The following is a 23,279-nucleotide window of genomic DNA, read 5'->3' on the forward strand; positions in this document are numbered from 1 at the left end:
AATCTTAAAAGCACCTCTTTGCCAAGGGATAAAGCAGTAACCTGGAAAAGTCAAAAGATTTTATCTAGAACTTGCATTCCAAAATGCTCGCTATATAATTATCTTAGTGAAAATGAGATCAAGTGAGCTTAGTAAGTTTTTAGAATAAATATTTTTAATTATAAGAAGACAAAATTTGGGGATATTCTCATTATTTTGTACACATAATTGCTCTTCTGGTGCCAACTTTAAAAATTAAATTATAAGTCTCTTGAAAACAGAATTTGTGTGGATGATGGAAATGCCGACAGATCTCTGTTTAGAAGGATGGCAGGCGCTGCGATAATTATGCTATCCTATCCTATCATTAAAGATTCTATTGAAAGAGGTTTATAAATTGCTCCTCTTTTTAGATAAACCACCCTATATTAAGGCATCAACGATATGGTGCAGAATTAAATTAAAATCTCATAAAATGAAATATGTTCTGTATTAGCTGTTTGACACTTAATTTGCCTCTGAATGAGTAGAGGAAATCACAAATTAACCTGCCTTTGTTTTTCCAACCACGGCTTATTAGGTGTTGGAACAACTGCAATTATAGCCTAATAATAACCACCAAGCCTTATAAATATGTACGGAAATATGTCAGTTTGTGTTAAAGAACCCAGAGTGTTAAATGGAATGCCTTTAGCTCACTCTACTTGCTCTCACAGTGATGGCCACAGTCGATGGTGAGTCAGCGTAGATAGGCTACAGAAACTTAAATTGTTTCAAATACGGTACTGGAAACAATATTAGAATTTATAGTATTTCCTTTCTTAACTGACAATCATGAATTTAGATTCAGGACTTATAAATGGGACATGGAATACAGCTGTCATCTTTCCCTGAGTTGTCGCATAAAGATTCTCTATGAAACGTCCGATTCCTGCGTTATGTTTATTTAATTCAAGCAGTTTGAAAATTAAGAAACACTGGATATGGGGAATTTTCCCTTTTCTTCTGAAAGTTATTCTTCCCTGAATTCACCAGAACTTATGCCCAATGGATAATTGGCGTGTCTCTCTCCCTCTCTCAAATCATTTGCTTTGACCACAAATTCCATGTTTTATTAAGCCATGTAGAAAAAAGCACAAGTTTTAGAAAAAAAAAAAAATCAGTGCGTACATTTTATTATATTACTGAGGTTATTTGGAGCATTAATGACAGAACCTGAATCTATATCCACATAGTCGAGGCTGTAATTTTATGTGTTTATTTTAACTTCTTGGTCTTACCTGTATTTCATGCCTTGCATTGTTTACCTCAGGGCTGTAGCTTTGTGTGACTCCAGGAGGCATTATTGTATTCTTTGGGAATGGATGCTGCTCTCTAGGCTAAAAATTACTACTTGTTTTGAAATTTTGCTTGAAAATTTAGACACTTGGAATATTACACCCCCCTCCTTCAGAATACAGTTGTATTTTTAAGTGATACTTTCACAATGATGAAGAAAGTACTCTTCCTCTTGCATTTTGAATGTGTGCTTTTTTTTTTAATTTAATGTTAGAACTCATTTAAGCATGCTTCGTTTTTAAAACTAGACATGGTGTATTCATAGAAAGCCAAATAATAAAGTTTTAAATTCCACAGTCATTCTGGATTTTCACTTGGGAAAAAATATCTTTTACATACAACTTTTTTAAGCTAAAGTTTTCTAATTTATGACCACTATGAATTGAATTTCAGACTGTCCATTTGCTTCATATAGGGCTCTGCAATTCATTTTCCAAAGCAGGATGCTTAATTACTAATCCATTACGCTAATTCAGGCCCCACAGATGTTCTTGCCAGTTGAGCCGAGAACTGCCCTTGTCCCATGCTGTGGATGTGAATGGGATGAACAGGACAGCATCCCGAGCCAGCACTCCTAGAGCCTGTCGCATTTCACCATCCACTTTATTAATTCATTTTAGAAGACCAGCCTCATCATTTCTCTCTTGGGGGAAATGAGCACTCATGTTCTGTTCTATTCGGCAGTTCTTTTTTCTCTTAGTTCAGTCAGTGTGTCTCTTTCCAAGGCTGCCTGACTCACTGGAATTATTCCACCCAAGTGAGAAGAGCTGTTCTTCCCACTAAAAGTGGTCCACTTCCTGGCGCCTGCCGAGGGGAGTCACTGCATGGTAGATATTAACATGAGCTGTGAAAAAGAGTGCATTGGGAATAAGTCAGGCTTCGCCCCCGTGATTATGACTGCCTTTTAGGGATGAGAGCAGGCAGATGGAATGGTAAGTTTGCAGTATGAATTCAGTACATTTCTTTCTAGAGAGAAACTCTAAGACATATCATTATGATGAAAGCTTAGAGAAAGAAAGAGTAAATAGATGACCAGAGCTACTCCTCAGCTGCCCTCCCTCCCTGAATTCAGCACCTTGCCTGTGCTAGGTACTGTGCTTATTGGGAGCTCATAGAATATTTATTCAACAGCAGCCTTCAGTCTAGTCACCTACTTAAAACTGTGATGGGCCCATAACGCATACTAGCCATCTCATTCTTTTCATTCCCGGGGAAGCCTTCAGTAAAATGTGGAGATTGAGCAAAACCTTGTATTTAGGGGCATAACTAGTTTGGAATATTTTAATAGTCCAATTTAGAATTAACAAAGGGAAGTCTTTTCTTCCCAATAGTAAAGCGTAATGACAGAGTACGTCAAATATTGCAGCTAGCACTATCTAACACCCACCCTTCCTTCCCCCCCTGAAAAAGAAAAGAAAATGAACTAGGTTATATCTTTTTCCATCTTTTTTTGAGGAATATTAGCCCTGAGCTAACATCCGTGCCCATCTTTCTCTCCTTTATATGTGGGATGCCTGCCACAGCATGGCTTGATAAGTGGTGCCATGTCCGCACCCAGGATCCGAACCAGCGAACCCCAGGCCGCCACAGCAGAGCGCGGGAACTTAACCGCTGCGCCACTGGGCCAGCCCCTATAATTATATTTCTTGAGGGCAAGGATCATCTGTGTATTTCTTTGCATTTGCTGGGCCAAGTCCATGCCTTACACATAGTAGATCCTAAATAAATATTATTTTCAATGATGAAAATAATTGTTTTATCAACAGTTGTTTCTTAGGCTATTGCAGGATGATTGCCATCATCATCTTTTGTTAATTTTTCTTTGTTTACTTTTGTTACAGTGTGTCACCTCATGCCAATAAAGCCAGCACACTTAGGACTCAAAATCGAAAGCTTGTACTACTTAAGATTATATTAAAAGTACCTATTGTAATTGTCAGGTGCTCTCCACTGCCAACTGGATTCCCTGATATGAAATCAGTCACTGGTTATCTTACGTGACTGGGTTCCATTTAGTGTACTTCCTGGGTCCTTCACATGGAAATAAAATTAGAGAAATTAGCGATCTTACATGGACAACCTAAGAATAGCAAAATTTCAAAAATAAGAGGAAACGAAGAAAGGACTAGACAATTCACATGAAAAAATATGATAATAATGACCATAGCTGTATCATGATATTTTTGAGTACTCACTTTGGGCTAGCCACAATTTTAGAGACTTTACCTAATTATCTCATGTAATACTTAGAGCAACCCTTTGATGGAGTTAGTACTACTAGCCTTATTTTAAAGATATGGAAACCTTGACCCAGAGAACTTACACAGTTAGGAGCATGCAGTGCCATTATTTTAGCCTAGGCATCAGACACTACATCCCTTGCTCTTGACTTTCTGTGCTCTGCTTGTGAAAATGAACACTGCAGACTCTGCTGTTCTGGTTTCTCCTTACTGGATGACCACAAGTAATTCCGACAACACCCGATAGTAAGTTTTCAGTGTCACTGGCTGTCGTCATCTTCTGCAAACTTCTAAGGTGGGAATATGGCAGTATGGAGAAGAGCCAGAAAAAGTCTTTTGACGTAGTAGGCATGTCTGTAACCAAAAAATTAGATCAGCATCAGTTTGCTGCTGTAGAACTTGTGACACCAAACAACTGGACAGTTTATATACCCAGCTACCGGGCAGGGTTTGGTAAATTGCAATTCATCAACTTGTAGAACATTGAGCAGTGTTTAACAAACGCATTTCAGAAGACCATATTAAAACATGGGTTTACGATGATCAGTGATTACACTGATAGACGTAACAGAGTGTAAGCCCTGTTGGTCTAGATCACAATATATATCTGCCTGGAACCTTCCCACAGATCCCCATGGGCTGCTTCCTCACTTCCTACATTTCTCTGCACAGATATCTCCTTTTTAGGGAGGTCTTCTATGAAGAACCATCTAAGGAACAGAGAGTTTGGCAAACTATGGCCTGTGAGCCAAATGTGGCCCATGGCTTTTTTTGTTAATAAAGTTTTATTGGAACACAGTGACTCCCACTTGTTTACTATTGTCTGTGGCAGCTGTAGCTATCATGGGCAGAGGTGAGTAGCTGACACAGAGAATATGGCCTGCAAAGCTTCAAATATAAAGTTGGCCAACCCTTGATCTAAAATAACACCCCGTTTCCAGCCTTACTCATTGCCCCATTTCTCTGCTTTATTTTTCTTTCTTTTTTATAAGTAATGCTGTGTGTCATATTTTCTACTTTCAGGCTTTCCTACTGCTATTCCCAAGAGTTTTCATTGCATATCACATCAGTTCAAAAGAGAGAGTAAGTCTTATTGTTTGGTTATCTTTTCTCATGATTAACTGAAAAAAATGTAGAGCTTGGCTAATCTTCAAGAATTACCTTAGACTGCCTACATCCATAGTTCCTTATGTAGGTATGAAAATATGCATGAGTTTCAATTCCCAAACTTTAAAAATTTTAATGAGCTGGCAGTATAAATCCAGATCCACCAATACACACTTTACTTTGCATTAAGAAATGAACACGAAACTAATACACTGTGCTCAAAGGGCATTAATACTTATTTCTGTTTTGCCATATTTCTAATGACTGAAATATTGAATTCGGTCATCGGTTGCAGAGAAAGCAGGCCCTAATTACAGTGCATATTCAGAGAGTCTAAGCGCCAGCTTCTTGGATAAAATTCCTGGGTTCTTTGTGCTGCGCTCAGCAGTTGAGTCGGGAGCCGATATTGACTGGCAGTATTCGCGGGCACTGAACCGGAAGCTGCTGGCTCTGTAGAGCCTGCTGTCAAACCTGTTGCGGGGGCCTGGGGCGTACTGGACTGTAACAGACTTTTTTCTTTGAGTACAATGCTTCCACTCATGTTAAGCCTGGCTTCAAAGGAAACAGAAATTTACTGCCATCGTTTTATTTATTTTTCAAAAACATGCGTTTGAGAAAAATGGAACTTTAACAGAATTTGTCCCAACGGGAAGACACTTTCAGGTTAGTTTTACATGATGACTACCGCCCCAAGCGAAGCTGCCTGTAGCTCTTTATATGTGGCCATCTCTCCCTCACTTAGGTAACAGAACCCGCTCTTTCCACCTAAACAAAGACATGCCATTTCCTATAGCCGCACAGCACGCTGAGTTCATTTCAGACCTTTCCCCAGGGGAACAAAGGCGGCGGACACAGGGCTGCCTGTCATTCATTCCTTTTTGTTATTGTTGCATCCCCACCCCTGCCCCCAGAGAAATTCATACGCCAAAAGATAAAATGCTAGCAGATTTGTTTCCAGGAATCTACTTGCTAACTTTTTGAATGCCGAGCAACAAATTAGCTAGATTGTTGCATCTTTGGTGATCCAAGCAAACTAAGCCTGCTAAAAGGAAACAGCAGGAGGAAGATCTGTTTTAAAACCCATCCTCTGAGTCCTAAGGTCGGGGTGTTTTTGCAGAACATTCATTAGATAACTGTATTGAAAAGAAATTTGAAAAAAAATTCTTGACCATTTTTAGTTTTGATGTGATCCTAGTAAAAGGCGTATCAGAACAGTAATGGGCATCATTACGTTGCAGCTGGGTAAAAATTAACAAGTTAAATGGCTTATTGGTCCTGTGTTTACCTCCTGCATTAACCTAGCTGAATTGGTGACATTGCATCAATTTTTATGACTCTGGTGTTGAAAAACATCAAGTGCAATGGTAGACGTATACACTGTGCTTCTTTCTCTCCTCTCTCTCCCTCTCTCCCTCTTTCTCTTTCTCTCTTTTTCTCCTTCTCAGTCCTCTCTCTCTGCACACACACACACATAGGGAGAAAAGAATGCAGAGAGAAAGGTAGGCAGTGGCAGGAACTGCCTTAGGGCATGAGAGTGAATTTCTAGTAAAGAAAAAAATAAGGGTCTGTAACCTAAACCCATAGGTTTCCTAAAACCCAGTCACCTGCTGTTCCGGTTATTCAGCATCATACGTGCTTATAAGTTATAGATATTTGAAACATTCTTACACAGCTACAGAGTGGTCACAGATTCATTAAAAAGTTCTCCATTGGGACTGTTACAGTGAATACGAAGCTTAACCTCCACCTAAAAATCTAAACTAATACCAAAATGAACTATGTGTAGAGTTGCAGTTGAAGGCATTCTTTCAGTTTCCTCTGTGAGGATCCCTCAGCCTAGTCGGTACCTGTGAATTGTCCCCAGGATAAGGAGGATCCAGGGTAGGGAAGATAGTTTTTTCTGCCCGGTCACCCCCAGGTAGTAAGAGCTGTGCCTGAGGGAGTTATGATAACTCAGTGCATTAAGTGATCCCCAGGGCCTGACGAGGTTAATGTGTGTCTCCTACTCCCTGGGAATGAGTTAGGCACTAACCAGAAAACCACCAGTACTCTTCCAAATACATTCAAATAGTCTCCAAATATTGTCAAGTTCATCAGAAGTGAACAGTGTCTCTCGTATGTGAGGAGTGAGGGGTAAGAGGCGCTGGCAGTCGAATGATCCTCCTTATTTGCAAAACAAATCACCAAACCATCTTGCATGAATGCGACTTATATTTTTAAGACAGAGTCCCAAGAAGGCGTTCCCAGCTTCCTAAAATGATTCTTGCCTCTATTTAGAGTAATCTCAGGTTCCCCCATGGAACAAAATCCCCATATCCCTCAGCCGCATTGTTTTCAACGTAAACCGTACACACCAGTGACAGTTTCCAGAAACAAATTCAAAAGTACAAAAGTAACAAAAGCAAAGGGGGCTCTGATTTTAAAAGGTTTATCATTTCGTATTTTCCAGGGATATAGCAGATTAATGTTAGAATTATACTGGATTATATTAATATTTATATTAGCTAATATGCTGAACTTGTTTCCTTAAATACACATTTTATGTATCCTCATTATTTTACTATATATATACACTCTCTGTCTACACACACACACACACACACACACTGCTCACTTCTGTCCATTTTCCTTGTGGTAATCTTAGCCGGTCCTTGGGGTTACTCAATAAAAGACTCCATGATCTCCCATCTGAATGGAAGTAGTCAAGAGGGGAACAGAAGGTCAACCTGAAGTCTTTTAATCTTGTTTTAATGATCAAAATCTGGTCACCTCAGACTTTGGGTTTGAGGACTGCGGCGATCCTGGATTGAGAAGAAGAGTCGAAGTCAAGATTCCACTGGAAACTGGGGGATCGTGGGGCTGGGCTGAAAGCAGAGGGCCAACCTCCTGCAAAAGGCTATGCTCAGCCTCTGGAGGATTCTCTTCCAGTCGGATAGTTACCCCCTTGCAAATGTACTATTTGCGAGAGAGAATTTTCGAAGTAAGTCCTGGAGCATTTCATGAGTCTTTCTCTTCCTTCTCTGGAATATGCATGGCAAGCTGTGTGGATCTGATTTGGCAGTTCACGCACTTGCGAGGGCCGTCCCATGATCTGAAGAACGATCAGAAGATACATTGCACCATATTTAATTTGGGTTAGCTTCCCCACCTTTTCCCATCTCTCCATCGCGACCTGGGACTTTTTAGTTATTCCAGTTATTGTCATTTGTGGTTTCTCTGTTTGTTGGGAGGGAAGTGTGTGGAAGTTGAACTAGAAGGAGTGAAGAGTGGAGCCCACCCCCTCCCCCCAAGCGTATGGGAGAGAAACATCCTTCTTGGTCTGTTTGCTTTGCAAGGGTGTTCTTGGATGAGGTCTTTGTCCGAGGCCCCCACTGAAGTCTCAGTGTACTCAAGCTTTAGAAAAGGCTATTGGTCCTTCTTTGTTTTCTTTGTTGAACTGTTTATTTTGCTTTCTTCCCACGAGGTTCCCTGGCCTTGCTCTGACAACGCTTTTCTGCATGAATTACATTCCTCGGAGCCACAAGTCTCTGAATTCTTCCGGCCCATTTGATTCCGGCCTGTGCGATTAGTCCACAGCTTCAACCTGCCCTGGGTCTTTGCCAAGCAGAGTGCTTGCTCAGTGCCCCTAACATGGAGACCCGAAGACACTGTGTAACCTCATTAGTGAGCAGGGCAATGCTTCGTTCCAGTTTAATAACTTAGCTGCTGATGACTCACCACTAGCTTGAAAATCACTGAAGGAGCCTGCTAGTCATTGGTTTCCTTTCAATATGAACACGGCTATTGAAGGAGGGGAGTTCAGGTTATTACACTCACGCCCAGTTCAGTAACATAAATCGTCCTGGCCTGGGTGGGAGGGGAGCCCATTAGCTCCATTTCAGTTAAATGTACATTTCTAAGGAATTTGATAATCATTTTCACAAAATGCATTTCCGTTTAGAAATAATGAACAGCAATTATGAAAATTATTCAGATATCTTAGTCACAGCCATTATATTTTCTTGTGCATATATGTTTTTTTCTGAAGTATGGTTTATGATGGAGACAGATGAATCGTGAGCAAACTTAGGAATTATGTGTTTTGAAGCTCTATTAATAAAGATTAAGTATTTGGTTCTGTAATGAATTATGCCTTCATTTCAGGTATTGGTAAAACATTGTGATACCACTAGACAAAATTCCGCTATCTTCAGAGCAAAATTCTCTAAGGCATCTATTCACCTGTTCATACCCATTTTTTTACCCATGAGAATCTTGTCTCCAACAAGCAGGTGGGCTGCGCTTGTACCGCACTGGGAGCCTGCATTCATTGATAGCGTACCTGGAAGTAATTTTGACTTGGAACGTCCCAAAAGAGGACCAAGGAGTTTGTCAGAAATGATTGACAACACAATCGGTGATGAAGATTGTATGCAGTGTAAATTTCTATTGATCCCCAGACAGTCTTCCTTAAAGAACTGGGGAAGGCCCCAAGCACCGTGGCCAGGGCGTGGATCTGGTTTCTTGGCTTCCTCCTCTTTTCTTGTGGGGCCTGGTTTGAACTGGGCTCTTGGCGTCTGATGTTTGTGAGCTCTGCGATGGCTGTGCGTGGTGAGGCACAGACTTTCTGTGAGGGTCTCTCCACCACTGTTCTCTTTGGCAAATAGATGCATTCACTCGGTGGGATGAGGGTTCTTCTTCACACAGGGAGGATTTGTCTGGGAGATGGAAGTTAAACCTCTTTTGGCTAGAAGAGGCACTTCCTCCTTGGAGTGGGCTCTGAACACAGATCCCCCAGTGAGCTGAAACACAGCCGCCATAATGCTTCCTGTGTAACACAATTAACGTCCCTCACGAGGAGGACTGGATTATGGCTTTGCTGAATAATCTCCTCTGAGCACACCCCCTCCCCACCCAATCTAATGTTGGTCACATTAGCCCATGATATTGCTGTTTTCTTAGGTTTCAAAATGTAATTCCAGAAAATTCAAGCATCACTCTATTGGCACATGGCTTTTGATGACCCTCTTATTAAAGGTACTTTACAAGCTGTTTTCATAAGAAAGGTGGACCTCCGTCGAGTTCCATTCTCAGCCCTGCCACAAATTAACTGGATCCTTGAACACTTTTCCTGACCTCTCTTGGCCTCCTTGTTTTTATCTGTGAAATGAAGTAGTTGGATTAAATGATTTTTAAGATCCCTTCTTAACATCCCTTGGTTATGAAAAGTTTAGGTTTGTTCATTGTTTTTTCCTTGTGTGTGGACACTTAGGAGAGGAATCTGTGAAAGCAGTGTGTGCTAATATCTGCATGCCCACGTGCCATTATTTTCTCCTGCCCCCTCTTTCCTTGTGTGAAGATCTACTGTGAAAGTCTTGCCCAAACTCTGGTCATACCTCCCGCATTCTTCCTTGTACTCTCCAGGTGACGCCTTGCACGTCCCTCAGCCAACAGTGCATAGAGGCCCTGGGCACCACCTGTGCGCTTTGAATGTTGTTCAAATGGGTTCCCTTTGGAGTGAAAAGAGAACTGAAAAACCATACCATTCTAATTATTAAAAGCCTCAATAGTGTTAAAATATAAGTGTATTTAGACATATATGCACATACTTGTATTTGACGTGGGGTAGTTTTCCTTTCTGTTTAAAATCATAGACTGCATTTGAATCCTGTTCAGGTGTTTACCATCAGATTACTTACTCTGTCCAAGCCCAGTTTCATTATTCCATCCCATTTTGTATCGAGAATTCAATGAAGGAGCATATAGATAGTACTTAACGCAGTGTCTGTCATGTCATAGGTATCTGACAAATGGCAGAATTACCTAATACACATTCCTTGTATTACCATGTTTAAGTCATCTGTTCTAAGTTGTACATCCTTTTTCCACCTTTTAATGTCTCTGCAATTGGAATGTATCTGACAATCTGTAATGTTTTACGATCACTGTTGGTGAAGTGGCAGTCATGAGGAAGTTTCAGGTATCTCTTAATAAAATTATTATTACTTTGCCTCATATTTTCTTTTTTGCACAAGTACTAGAGTGATGTGTGATAAAACCTATGTCTGAATAAATCTAAAAGAGCTCTTTAAATAGGTATAAAGTAAAACTTGAAAGTGATAAGAATCGTCATTCTTAGTGGTACAAAAAATAATGTTGCATCTTTAGATCAATGGCGTCTTAGCTTTGATGAAATACAGTATATATCATATGTATATATGGAGAGAGCGTGGGTAGGTATGTAATGAGCAAAAAATAGTTTTATTGCCAAATTTTTTTACCCAAAAGCCCAGCCAGTTTTTCCTAAATGTTATAAATAACGGACCTAGTTGCAGGACTGTAAAGTTAAAACGTAAAGAGAATGTTTTCAAAGTGCTGTTGCTACCTAAATCATACCAAAATGAAAAGGAGGCCAACTTCAGCCTGAACAGTATAAAGGAGGGAAGCCTGTGTTACGTGCTGGGTGTGTTGGTGTATCTGTGCCGATGCATAGCACAGGCTCTCAGAGGGTAAGGCTTCATGATTAATGGTGTTTATTCTTGACAGAAGCCTCCTTTATTTATCTGCAATACAGTTTAGCGATTTTATCAGGCACCTGAATGAAAAATATTCAGTCATAGCAATATTGCGGTGTAAATTGAGTAGAGTCACTTTTTATTATATCTTTCTGCCTTATCATCTGCACAGTAATTTTCTAGCAGAGGTTTGATATGGAATGGCTGGATTTAGCTGTACTTGACACAAAGCCTCTTCAATTTCCCCTAAAAGTTCAGGCTGCTCTTAGAAATGTGTGTGTGTGTGTGTGTGTGTGTGTGTCTGTGCATGTGTGTGTGTGTATAATATATAAGCCCTCTCTCTTATCCAAGCAATTTCAGGATTTGAAAGAATAAAGATAAAATGCACAAACCTGGATGGGAGAAGCATTGTTAATATAAAAACATCTAATAGCTGTGAACTCACCAGTGAAAGCTCCTTTGGTGTTTAAGCTGTGGCTCAGTACTGAGCCTTCTGCATGGCTACGTGGCCCCACTTTCTTCTAATCAGTCACCTTCCAAGTCCAGTCAGCATAAGGCCAGACCCTTCATTTCTCCTGGGAGGAATATCCAAGTTGAAATCCAGAGTGGCCTGGGGGGAGTGTGAGTTGCTGCGATGATGGAAATACCAGTCAAGAGAGAGGGAGAAAGGACAGAAACTGAGGTCTCATTTGTAGGACCCTCAAGTAGAGTGTCACTAAGTTTTAAACAAAACTTTATTCAAGTAACAGACTTTATAGCATTAATTGTCGAAGTTCATCAATGGCAGACAGGGACCAATGGTTTGAATCATAGGAAATGTTGGACTTTAGGATCAAAGGGGATTTTAAACCTGGTGCGTGGAATAGAGATCATCTCACCCAAATCCTCACATTTTACAGATGAGAAAAGCAAAGCCCCAGAATTTGTTTTCATAAGTCTGGGGTCCTAAGTGCGGGTTCTGCAAGGGTAATGTGAAATTTTGCCGCATCATTTAGACATTTCTAGTTAGTTGCACCTGTCCTCAGTTGTCGTATCAGAAGACTTGCTTTTGCTGTGAAGAAGTGGGCACAGCAGGAGACTTTGTGGCTCCTTTTCAAGTGGCCAGACTCATTTTCAGTTTTCCATCATGTTGTTCCCTCTGCCGAGGGCAAAGTTCTCTGGTGCCATGATAACAAGAACCCTAAGAAAATTATCTCCTTATGTGAAAGTTAACACTTCTTTTCCATTGAAGGATATAGACAATATTTTTCTCCAGTACATTAGATATACTCCTTTCCCATATTTAATTTATCTTTGAAAAGTTTGACACCCTCAAAGAGGTGAAAATTCTGGCATATTGACAAGTGTGCCTGGGCTGTAAAGTCTTAGTCGACATGTAGTACGTCTCACAAGGTCTACTTCCAGTTAATTCTGAAGAGCTTGCCACTTAAAAAGGCTCACTCTTTTCGCCTTTACTAGGCCAGAGGCCCCTGGCAAACCTTGAGAATTTTATTCTGGAGGAGAGCTTCTTAGAGAGTGTCTTGATGTACATCCCTATTATCACTTAAAATAAGGATGATCTAAAGAATGAGGGAAAGTATAAGTCGGAGATATCTTGCCAAGGATCATAAGAGACAATGCGGAAAACACACTCGTCAGTGGTTAATAGTAAAAATAGTAATTAGGAGGATTGCAGTGATGATGATGATGATACAGAAAAAGTCCACACCAGCTACTGGAAGATAAGCCGAAGCTCAACCTGTCAGGCTGCTGTTGATAAAGGATTTATTCTAGCTGGTTCTTGAAGCAGCATTTACAAAATATAAATTAAAACAGAAGCTTCAAACTCTCCTTGACTCAGAATCCAGATGCACCCTGTTTAGGGTATAAATATCCTCCATTCCACCTGCAAGGACTCAACATGAAGCCAGGATTAAATTGTTGGACCCTAACTTTGTGTTTCTAATTAATTATTTCCACCCAATATCTGAGGCCTCCTGCTGAAAGACTTCTCACTTAAGTTACAGATCCTGGCTTGGGGCTCTCAAGATTTTTAAAATATCTGTTTATCTTAAGTTGTTGAAATTTCCAGGTAAATGATACAAGCACAGGCGTGTTAGTTTAGTTAATGAAATCGGCAGTTCTAACTGAATCTCTTGTGTGTACTTTTTCCTTACACCAGGTGGATATCATGGTTCAAATCTAAAAGTTCCTCCCTAAGGATGTCATGGTTGATAGGATTCTGCATGATTAGAAAGCATAACACCTAGACGACAACTGCCACATTTCCCAGGAGTTTTCTAGATCCCTTAGTTCATGGGATTTAGTTGTTTGCCGAGTCCCTGCACACCGTTGTATTGCAGCATCTTTTATTTTCCTATATGTTTTCTTTTTGGAAAAGAACATTATTTTGCCATTTTGAGTGTTGCTTTTGGGATGGAATTGGTAATTCATCCAATTCCAAAAAACAGGACCTCTTAGAATGTATGGAAAATTGGCAGGAATGTCAGAGAAATCAGACTGAAATTTTTGTCCACCCCTATTTTCTTTTCTTTTCTCTTGGTAATGAATTTTTGAACTAAAACCAAGAGTAACCATGCCTTGAATTTACCTTCAGGAAAAAAAAAATTCCCATTCGTTTTACTAAGGTCAGCTAAAGTCACTGGTCTACTTGCTTTGTTAGAGGAAGTGAGACGGGGTACTTCTCCATGGCACCAAGGGCATCAACATAGCTGAATTTACCCGGGCTCCAGAACAGTCCCCTCCCTGTGGGGTCCTGGGGAAATAAACATACAAGAAGGTGATGAAGGCAAGATGAGTTTGGCCTTAACCAACCCAGAGCCCTAGCACACAGCAGGCTGGTCAGAGGCGCCAACGTTTCCTGAGAACTTCCCATGTGACAGGTAGCAGGCTAGATGCTTTGTGTATATATTCTTGTGAAAAATTGAATAGTACAGCACTGCTTCTGTTCCATCTAGGCCTAAATAGCCTTGGAGTGAAGCCGACTTTTAAAAGATCTAGTTTACCCCACACCACATCTAAGTCTGAGATCTTGCAACTCTGTTGTGTAGACAGCGCGTGAAATGCACACTCCCAGCCACAGGGAGAAATGGAGGGGGAAAGTGAGACAGAGGGCCCCGTGCCTGGCTGGAGTGGCCTCCCACGTGGCCTGCCCTACTGGAGGAAGAGAGAGCATCTAAAGGAAAAAGATGACTATTGAAAGGGAACAAATTATCTTGGGAGGGAAGGGAGAAAAGGACAGCGGCTGTTTGCTTTGTTCCGGCAAACCGGTTGGGAAGCCCTCTAGAAAACAGGGCCCCATCCGATGTCCTGGAATCTGACCAATGAGAGCAGCTCTGCGTCCCTCCTTCTGCAAGGCATCGGGTGAGGAGAAGAATTGCAGCTGGGCTTCTGAACTTTTCACATCGGCGGCCACAGCTGTGTTCTCATCAAAGTGGGATCTCTGTGGACTTTGTAAAGGAAGATACAACGTATCCGTTCTTCTAATAATTAACTCTTTTATTTACATTAATTATATATAATATATTAACATGATAGATAACACATAAGTTATACACTAAAAATATAATTTATATGTTAATTATATTAATGATAATTCTAAATATTACAAAGCATTTTTTTGTACTAGTTTTATTTTTCTCACAAACTTCTTGGAGGAGGAAGAAAGATTTCTCTCATTTATAGCACATTGTAGAAAGGAGGGTACCTTTCTTTCTATGGAATATTTGGGCTCCATTTGGACAAGAAAAGAGGCTGCTGAAAATAAGAGTTTTAAATATACTCTGCATTTATGGAAGTAAAATATTCAAAACTGATGATCAGTTATTTAGAAACTGATTTGTCCGCTGCCATTTGGATCAGGGATGCTGTCTACCCACTAGTGTTCTCTCTTCTGACCTTGTTTCTGAAGTATTAAGGCCATGCATCGGGCCTCTTTATGCGAGAGTGAGTTTGGGGCAGAAAGGAGACCCATACTATGAGATGTGGTCGTTTCGCTCCTGAGTGCTTATTTGAACTAATAGTGTATTTGTTAAAAACTCTTTTAATAACAGTGCATTGCACATCGTAGTTGCTCGATGTGTACTTTTAAAAAATTCTTTGACTGTTTACCTGACCTTGAAATCTTAATCTATTTAATATAGAGTCACATTTACAGCACAGAATGGAGATAAGTTTTGGCAAATTATGTTTTACAGTCTTCTCAGGAAAGAATACAATCAATTGTAGTCATAAATAATTGCATTATTCTTGTAATACTTACGTAACGTTATTTCAGTTGTCACTGGACATGACTGACATGTATTGTGACTGTTTGCTTGGCCTCTCCCTTTGATTGGCTTAGCAGGATCTTTCCTCCCCCAAAATTGATATACAGGAGGCTACCTTCATAGTTTCCTTTGAATTTAGACTAATGAGTCTTTGTTTAACAATGGTAAATATCATGTTATTATTTACTGTGTTTTTTATGTCAATATTTTGAAAATTTTGAAAGATACAAGCATATATCTGTTTGCTTTTCTGAATTTAACAGAAATGATTGAAACCACTGTGGGAAACATTGATATTTTTGGCACATATAAATGTGTGTGTTGTTTTTAAAAAAATTGGTGATAAATAGTACACATACAGAAAAGTACACAAAATATACACATATAACTCAATGAGTTATAGTGAATTACCACAGAATAAAAACCTCTAACCACTAAGTCAGTCTAGAAATAGAACAGTTGCTGGCACCCCAGGAGCCCTCCTTGTGTACTCCCTCAGCTACTCAACGGTAAACGTTATCCTGCTATCCTGACGTGAAAGTTTAGATTTGTGCGTTATTGAGCTTTATATAAATGAGATCATACAGTATATTATATTCTTTTGTGCCAGTCTTCTTCCACTCAACATTATGTTTGTGGGATTTTCCCGTTGCAGTTTATTCATTTTCATAGCTGTTTACTATTTCATTGTATGAGTTATTTACCCATTCTACTGTTGATAGATATTTGGTTATTTCCAATTTCAATGTGAATGAATAATGCTGCTCTGAATATTCTAGTATATTATGGAACATGCTCACACATCGTTGTTGGGTATATAACAAGGAAAGGAATTGCTGGATCTACGGTGTATATCTGTTCAAATAGGTAATGGCCACCTGTTTTCTATAGAGGTTGCACCAGCTTGTGCTCACGTTGTTTGTGAGTTCCTATTACTCCAAACCCTCATCAACACTTGGCACTGTCAGTCTTTTTAATTTTAACCATTCTAGTGGATGTTTAATGATAACTCATTATGGCTTTAATTTGTACTGCAATTATAAATGATGTTTATGTACAGTTTGTTAAAAGATATTAGAAAAACCTTTTAATAATAAGGGGGAAAGTATCATTCAAAATATATTTTATTTGGACTATGTAGCAAGTGTATAATGCCTGAAAAAATGCTGAGAGTAAATATATTAAAATGTTGACGTTGGTTAGATCTGATAGCTTGGATATAGGGAATGACTTTTTTAACAATAATCTCTTAACTTTTCCATTCATGGATATGAACTCCTTTACTGCTCAGATATAAGTAGAAAATAAAAATAAGAAATTCATTTGCAAAAATCCTTTGAAATATTGTTTCACCCTTAAAACAATTATTTCTATCTTTTTTTGTTGTTGTAATCAACCATAGCTCTTAAATTCCCCATATAAGAAAATATTCAGCATCTCAGTGTTGTTACTGTGTACATTAGGTACTGCTTTAACCTTCACCTTCAGTAGCCACTTCTATCCAAATCATATCAACATTTTGTAGCGTGGTTCATGTTCCGTATTTTTCACAACTGAGATGCATCCTGGAAGCCTCCTGTTGGTACTTTTTGGTTATGCCACTCATGAGCTGACACTCACTCTTACACACTCCTTATGCGTGTGTGCCTTTCACCCCATTTGACTATAAACTCTTTGAAAGCAGGGACCAAATGACCATATATTATGTTTTTTGAAATCTCCCCAAGTGCTGAAGTCATAATAGATTCTTCCTAAATGGATTTTCAATAAAATGTATCTCCAATGAAGATATCATTGAAATATTGATCTGTGTGGTTAATACACATGTAGCTTTTAAAACTTGAAATCCAATGTGGTAAATTTGTAACAGACCTAAGTCAATTACAGATCCATGGGAAACATTCTTTAGCTGCAAAAATGATGAAAACAGGATTTGAAACTGAACCATCTTATCAGCTGGGGTCCTGGTGTTTTACTGGAGTGGATATTTACAGAGGTGTGGACAAGGTTAACAGTCGAAAAGTGATGGAAAGGCCCCCAGGACTAGCAAACGTTGGGAGGAGTTACTACCCCTAACCTGAAGGTGCAAATGGCGGGAAAACGTCAGTGACCGCTGGCGCTGAGGAAGGGGGTCATGCTTCAGGAGCCGTGGCCGTGCGCGGAGGAATGCTACCAGCAGAACTCTAGCTAGCTAGAGGAGGCGAGGGGAATAAATGCCCTGACTTGTCCTCCTTCACTGCAGGCTCCTGCTGGTGCTTCTCAATAGTAGGATGCAGAGGGAAAGTGAGCCAGCTGATTCAGACCCTTAAAACCACCCTCCGAGGGCATGCGGTGGTTCTGGGGTGAAGGGTGCCAAGTGGACAGTAATCAGCCCAACCATCTGTGCATTTCAGGGTCACGTGACAATTCTGGGTGGAGGTTATCTGGAAGCTGACCTGGAACAGAGGAAAGAATGAAGTGTAAGATCGTGCAAATTTCTGACAGTGTCTAGCATGTTAACCATGGACATTTCAGATATTTGTTTCCTTCGCTGTATGGAAAGCAAAATTTTTTATTACAAATTTTGGTTTATTAAAACCGTGCTTATTGAATAATTAATTTGTTGGTTAAAAATACATTATAAGGGATAACTCCCCTTTGTTCTCTCTGTTAGACCACTGCTTGAATATGAAGAGTGTCTACTTGTTATGGAAAGAACAAAATTAAACAAAAAATAAACTCGCTATATAAGAAAACCCCAACATTTCAGTATTCTTGTAGTTGGACCCTCCTGCAAAGATGCAAGGGGTATGTGTACCTTTCCAGCGTTCCAAGCAATGTGAAAGCAAACTGTAATAATCCAGCATATAAACCTTGTTTAGTGCTCTCATAATGGGTAATCCAAGTGATTAAATACTGTGATTTTAACTGTGGCATTTTAGTAACCCAATAAGATAGATGAAAAGGCAGTAACAAATTAGATTATATGAGGATATTTCATTCTAAGAAGTCCAGTTACTCTCTGCAATACGTGTTTTTGTTTTTGTTTATCATAGTATACTGTTAAAAATGCTCTAATAAGAATCCTCTACTCTTCATGGTAATCTGTTTTCATGACCTTATAAAGACATTCATCTGCAGTCAAATTATCTCCACAGATGAACAAACACAATTTTATATTGCTTTATTGTCTTTTGGGAGAACATCAAAATAATCCCCACCTTCTTTCTTGTCTGAAACAGTACTTCATTTATCCGTTGGGCAATATGAAACAAAATGACAGCCACTCGGTAGGTCTTCGTGGCCTTGGAAAGACAAATGGGTGGAAGCAATAGAGAGGATGTTATCCTTCAGTGGGCGTGCTGGGCCTCGCAGGCTTGAGCCAAGATGCAGAGGAAATGGAGCAACAGCTCCTTGCCTCTCTTGTGCCCTGGCAGCCCAGACAACCCTCTACAGTTTGGACATCTCTGGTTCCCAGACAACAGTCCATATGATTTAGCTTCGAGCGTCACAGGCATATTTCTCTCCTCTTTGGCTACAGCATAAATAGCGTGGAATCTCTGTTCTTGGGCAATTCTCAGTTACACTGTTCTTCCCGGAATGTTTGTTTGTTTGTCATTTTGGTTTTTTTCTCTGCGGTTTGTGCCAGCTTTCAATGCTTGAGCCACATACAGCCCCCTGAACGCAGGGAGAACGGAAAGCTACAAAGACAGAGAGAGTCATGGGAGGTCAACCATGATCTTCAATTCAATCTCTGTGTGTATCTCCTAAAAATATAAACCAAGAAGGAGACACCTATAATTTTTTTTCCTGGTACTACTGTAATCGTCAAATGAAGATTGTTAGCAAGCTTGACAAATATTTACCAGGTCAAGTTTATGATAGTTTGTGGAATAATATATGTCATTTAAATGGAACATTTTGTGACTGCCTTCCCCACCCCTCCCAGCTCCGCTTCCTTCAGTAGAGTTCACCTTCAGTAGAATTCGTAATCTTGAATGGCTCTTCCACACACCAGTGAACACACATCTGCCTATTCAATTTGAGGAGTTTAATCTTCCCTCTCAGATTGGCTTTACAATTAAAAACACAATAACCAACAAACGATCTGGCTGCCAAGAATCTGGAAGAGCGAGGAGACTGGAACTCCAGTCTCCAAAAGTCTTGCCATTTGGCTATGTGTGTGCTGAGTTGAGAATCTCACACAAAAACAAGTTTTGTTGGATGGTTCTGACAAGAACATCAACGACCACCACCATTTCCTGAGTGCCCAGTGTGGGTCAGCCATAGCAGCCCAGCGGTGGGGGAGTGGCTACTGTCCCATTTTATGTACAAGGGAACTTACGCTTGAGGGACGGTCAGTGACAGCTAGCCTGAATTCAAATCCAGTTCCTTCAAAACTCCTGTATTTAATTCCTGCGTTTATGTTCTTAACCAGCTCATGTGGTTTTATGATTTTACTTGAAAATCCAAGGAGGTGCTTCCGGGGCATTGTCAGGTTGAGGAACAAAGCAGACAGGTATGTTTTCACCGTAAGAATTGCTTTGAAAAGAGGGTTCCAACATTTCAGTGTTTGAAAATCTCACAGTATCCTGTATCTGCCATCCCTAATATGTGTGTGTATGTTTCTGTGTATGTGTATGTATGAGGATATATGTGCATATGTACATATGTGTCTGTATTGTATGTGTGTATATATTAGACGTGCAATCTATTAGTATAGTATGTGATTTATATACATATATATGTATGTATGCATGTATTCACCATTTATTAGATGCCAGGCTCAGTATATGAGACTTTACTTATATCCACTTGCCAAGACCCCTGTGAGGTAGGTTCTTCCCCATAGTACTGTTAAGGACCAAAAGAGGGTGTGTATTGCAGCCAAGGTCACACAGCCATCCCCATTGGTTCCCTTCAGCACCCGAGCCCTTCCATAGTGTCACTGCTCTGGTGGTCTGACTCACCTGTCTCCAGAATTCCTGGTGACCCCTCATTGAGTGAACCTATTAAACATTTCCTATTCCTATCCTGGGATCGACTACTAGATGCCTTGTTTCTTTAGGGCAATTGATTAACTTACAGCTTTCTTATTTGCATTTCCTATTTGCACTCTTATTGGCATGACCCACCACCTTGTTTGGAAACAGGTGACCCCCTATCTCTTCAGCATCATCTCTCTGGAAGGGACATGCGTGGATATGACGTTCACCATAGTGGGTGAAGTTTCCTGACTTCCTCTCCAGGATGAGCCAGCCCTCTTCTCTGATATTGTTTCTTAGTGGTTTGCAAAGGGAGAGTGGGGCTCTGGATTCCTGCCAGGGAAGATGTGTCCAAGTCTTGATTTCTTCTCATCGCAGCTCTTTTAATAGTTGTCTTCAGTCTTCTTGTGGGAATGGGTCAAATGAAAGTTAAGACCAGGGTGTGGGCGTCAGATGTCCACAGACTTTGGTGAAAAGAGAAAACCGTCGGCCGTCTCTGGCCTCCTTGCTTCTTTGGGGCTGGTGACTGCCCCAGCCTGACCTCTGTAATTTTCGTGTTCCAGATGCTGATTTTTTTTCCCCTGCATGATTCTTCAAAATAGAATCTAAGCCTCTAGGAATATTCTTACAACCCTTCTCAATTCTAGAGTTTTAGAAAAATAAGATTCCAATCTTTGTCTAAATTGAAAAAACAAGTAAGAAAAGCCATTACCTTCACTGATTTTTAGTTCATATTGTTCAGATCAAGATTCTTGTGGGTCACCAGAGCTTTTCTAGGGGGTATCATCTGCTGGATTTCTTGAACTGTCTACTTTTCTACATTTCTGCTGCGCCAGTCTCTCATCATAAATCTACAAATATGTTTATATTTTTAGATAATTACTTTTTTTTAAAGATTTTTTTATTTTTCCCTTTTCTCCCAAAGCCCCCTGGTACATAGTTGTGTATTTTTAGCTGTGGGTCCTTCTAGTTGTGGTATGTGGGACGCTGCCTCAGCACGGCCTGATGAGCGGTGCCATGTCCTCACCCAGGATTTGAACCGGCAAAACCCTGGGCCGCCAAAGCAGAGCGCGTGAACTTAACCACTCAGCCACGGGGCCAGCCCCTGTAATAATTACTTTTTTTTTTTAATTAATTAATTTATTTTTATTGAGTTATTGATAGGTTACAATCTTGTGAAATTTCAATTGTACGTTAATGTTTGTCAGTCATGTTGTAGGTGCACCACTTCACCCTTTGTGCCCACCCCCCACCCCACCTTTCCCCTGGTATCCACTAAACTGTTCTTGGTCCATAGTTTTAAATTCCTCATATGAGTGGAGTCATACACAGATTATCTTTCTCTCGCTGGCTTATTTCACTTAACATAATTCTCTCAAGGTCCATCCATGTTATTGCAAATGGAGTGATTTTGTTCTGTTTTTCAGCTGAGTAGTATTCCATTGTATATATGTACCACATCTTCTTTATCCATTCGTCTGTTGATGGGCACTTAGGTTGCTTCCATGTCTTGGCTATTGTAAACAGTGCTGCAATAAACATTGGGGTGCACAGGACTTTTGGGATTGCTGACTTCAGGCTCTTTGGATAAATACCCAGTAGTGGGATGGGTGGATCGTATGGTAGTTCTATTTTTAGTTTTTTGAGGAATCTCCATACTGTTTTCCATAGTGGCTGCACCAGTTTGCATTCCCACCAGCAGTGTATGAGGGTTCCTTTTTCTCCGCAACCTCTCCAACATTTGTTGCTATTAGTTTTAGATATTTTTGTCATTCTAACGGGTGTAAGGTGATATCTTAGTGTAGTTTTGATTTGCATTTCCCTGATGATCAGCGATGATGAGCATCTTTTCATGTGCCTATTGGCCATCAGTATATCTTCTTTGGAGAAATGTCTGTTCATGTCTCCAGCCCATTTTTTGATTGGGTTGTTTGATGTTTTGTGGTTGAGTTGCGAGAGTTCTTTATATATTAAGGATATTAAGCCTTTGTCAGATATATGACTCGCAAATATTTTTTCCCAGTTAGTGGGTTGTTTTTTTGTTTCAATCCTGTTTTCATTTGCCTTGAAGAAGCTCTTTAATCTGATGAAGTCCCATTTGTTTATTCTTTCTATTGTTTCCCTTCTCTGAGAAGGCATGGTGTCCGAAAAGATCCTTGTAATACTCATGTCAAAGAGTGTACTGCCTACGTTTTCTTCCAGAAGCCTTATGGTTTCAGGTCTCACCGTTAGGTCTTTAATCCATTTTGAGTTTATTTTGGTGAATGGTGAAAAAGAATGGTCAATTTTCATTCTTTTACATGTGGCTTTCCAGTTTTCCCAGCACCATTTGTTGAAAAGACTTTCTTTTCTCCATTGTATGCCCTCAGCTCCTTTGTCAAAGATAAGCTGTCCATAGATGTGTGGTTTTATTTCTGGGCTTTCAATTCTGTTCCATTGATCTGTGCACCTGTTTTTGTACCAGTACCATGCTGTTTTGATTACTGTAGCTTTGTAGTATGTTTTGAAGTCAGGGATTGTGATGCCTCCCGTTTTGTTCTTTTTTCTCAGGATTGCTTTAGAAATTCGGGGTCTTTTGTGGCCCCATATGAATTTTAGGATTCTTTGTTCTAATTCTGTAAAGAATGTCATTGGGATTCTGATTGGGATGGCGTTGAATCTGTAGATTGCTTTAGGTAGAACGGACATTTTAACTATGTTTATTCTTCTAATCCATGTACATGGAATGTCTTTCCATCTCCTTATGTCATCATCCAATTCTCTCAGAAAGGCCTTGTAATAATTACTTTTGAACACATCAGAAGGATTGATTTTCCTTTCAGGTAGAAAATGAATTAATGAATTTGAACATCCCCTGTGCTCTAAAGTAGCAGCATGTCCAAATGGAGC

At 40.0% G+C, this 23,279-nt stretch overlaps 1 protein-coding gene across 4 annotated transcripts in view; it reads left to right on the forward strand.

Moving 5' to 3' along the window:
• The window catches only part of GLI3 (GLI family zinc finger 3), a 264,358-nt gene that overhangs the window by 151,505 nt on the left and 89,574 nt on the right, over positions 1 to 23,279 (forward strand). The window lies entirely within an intron of this gene.

This window comes from Equus asinus, chromosome 1 (genome assembly GCF_041296235.1).
Source record: "Equus asinus isolate D_3611 breed Donkey chromosome 1, EquAss-T2T_v2, whole genome shotgun sequence".
Taxonomy (NCBI): Eukaryota; Metazoa; Chordata; class Mammalia; order Perissodactyla; family Equidae; genus Equus; species Equus asinus.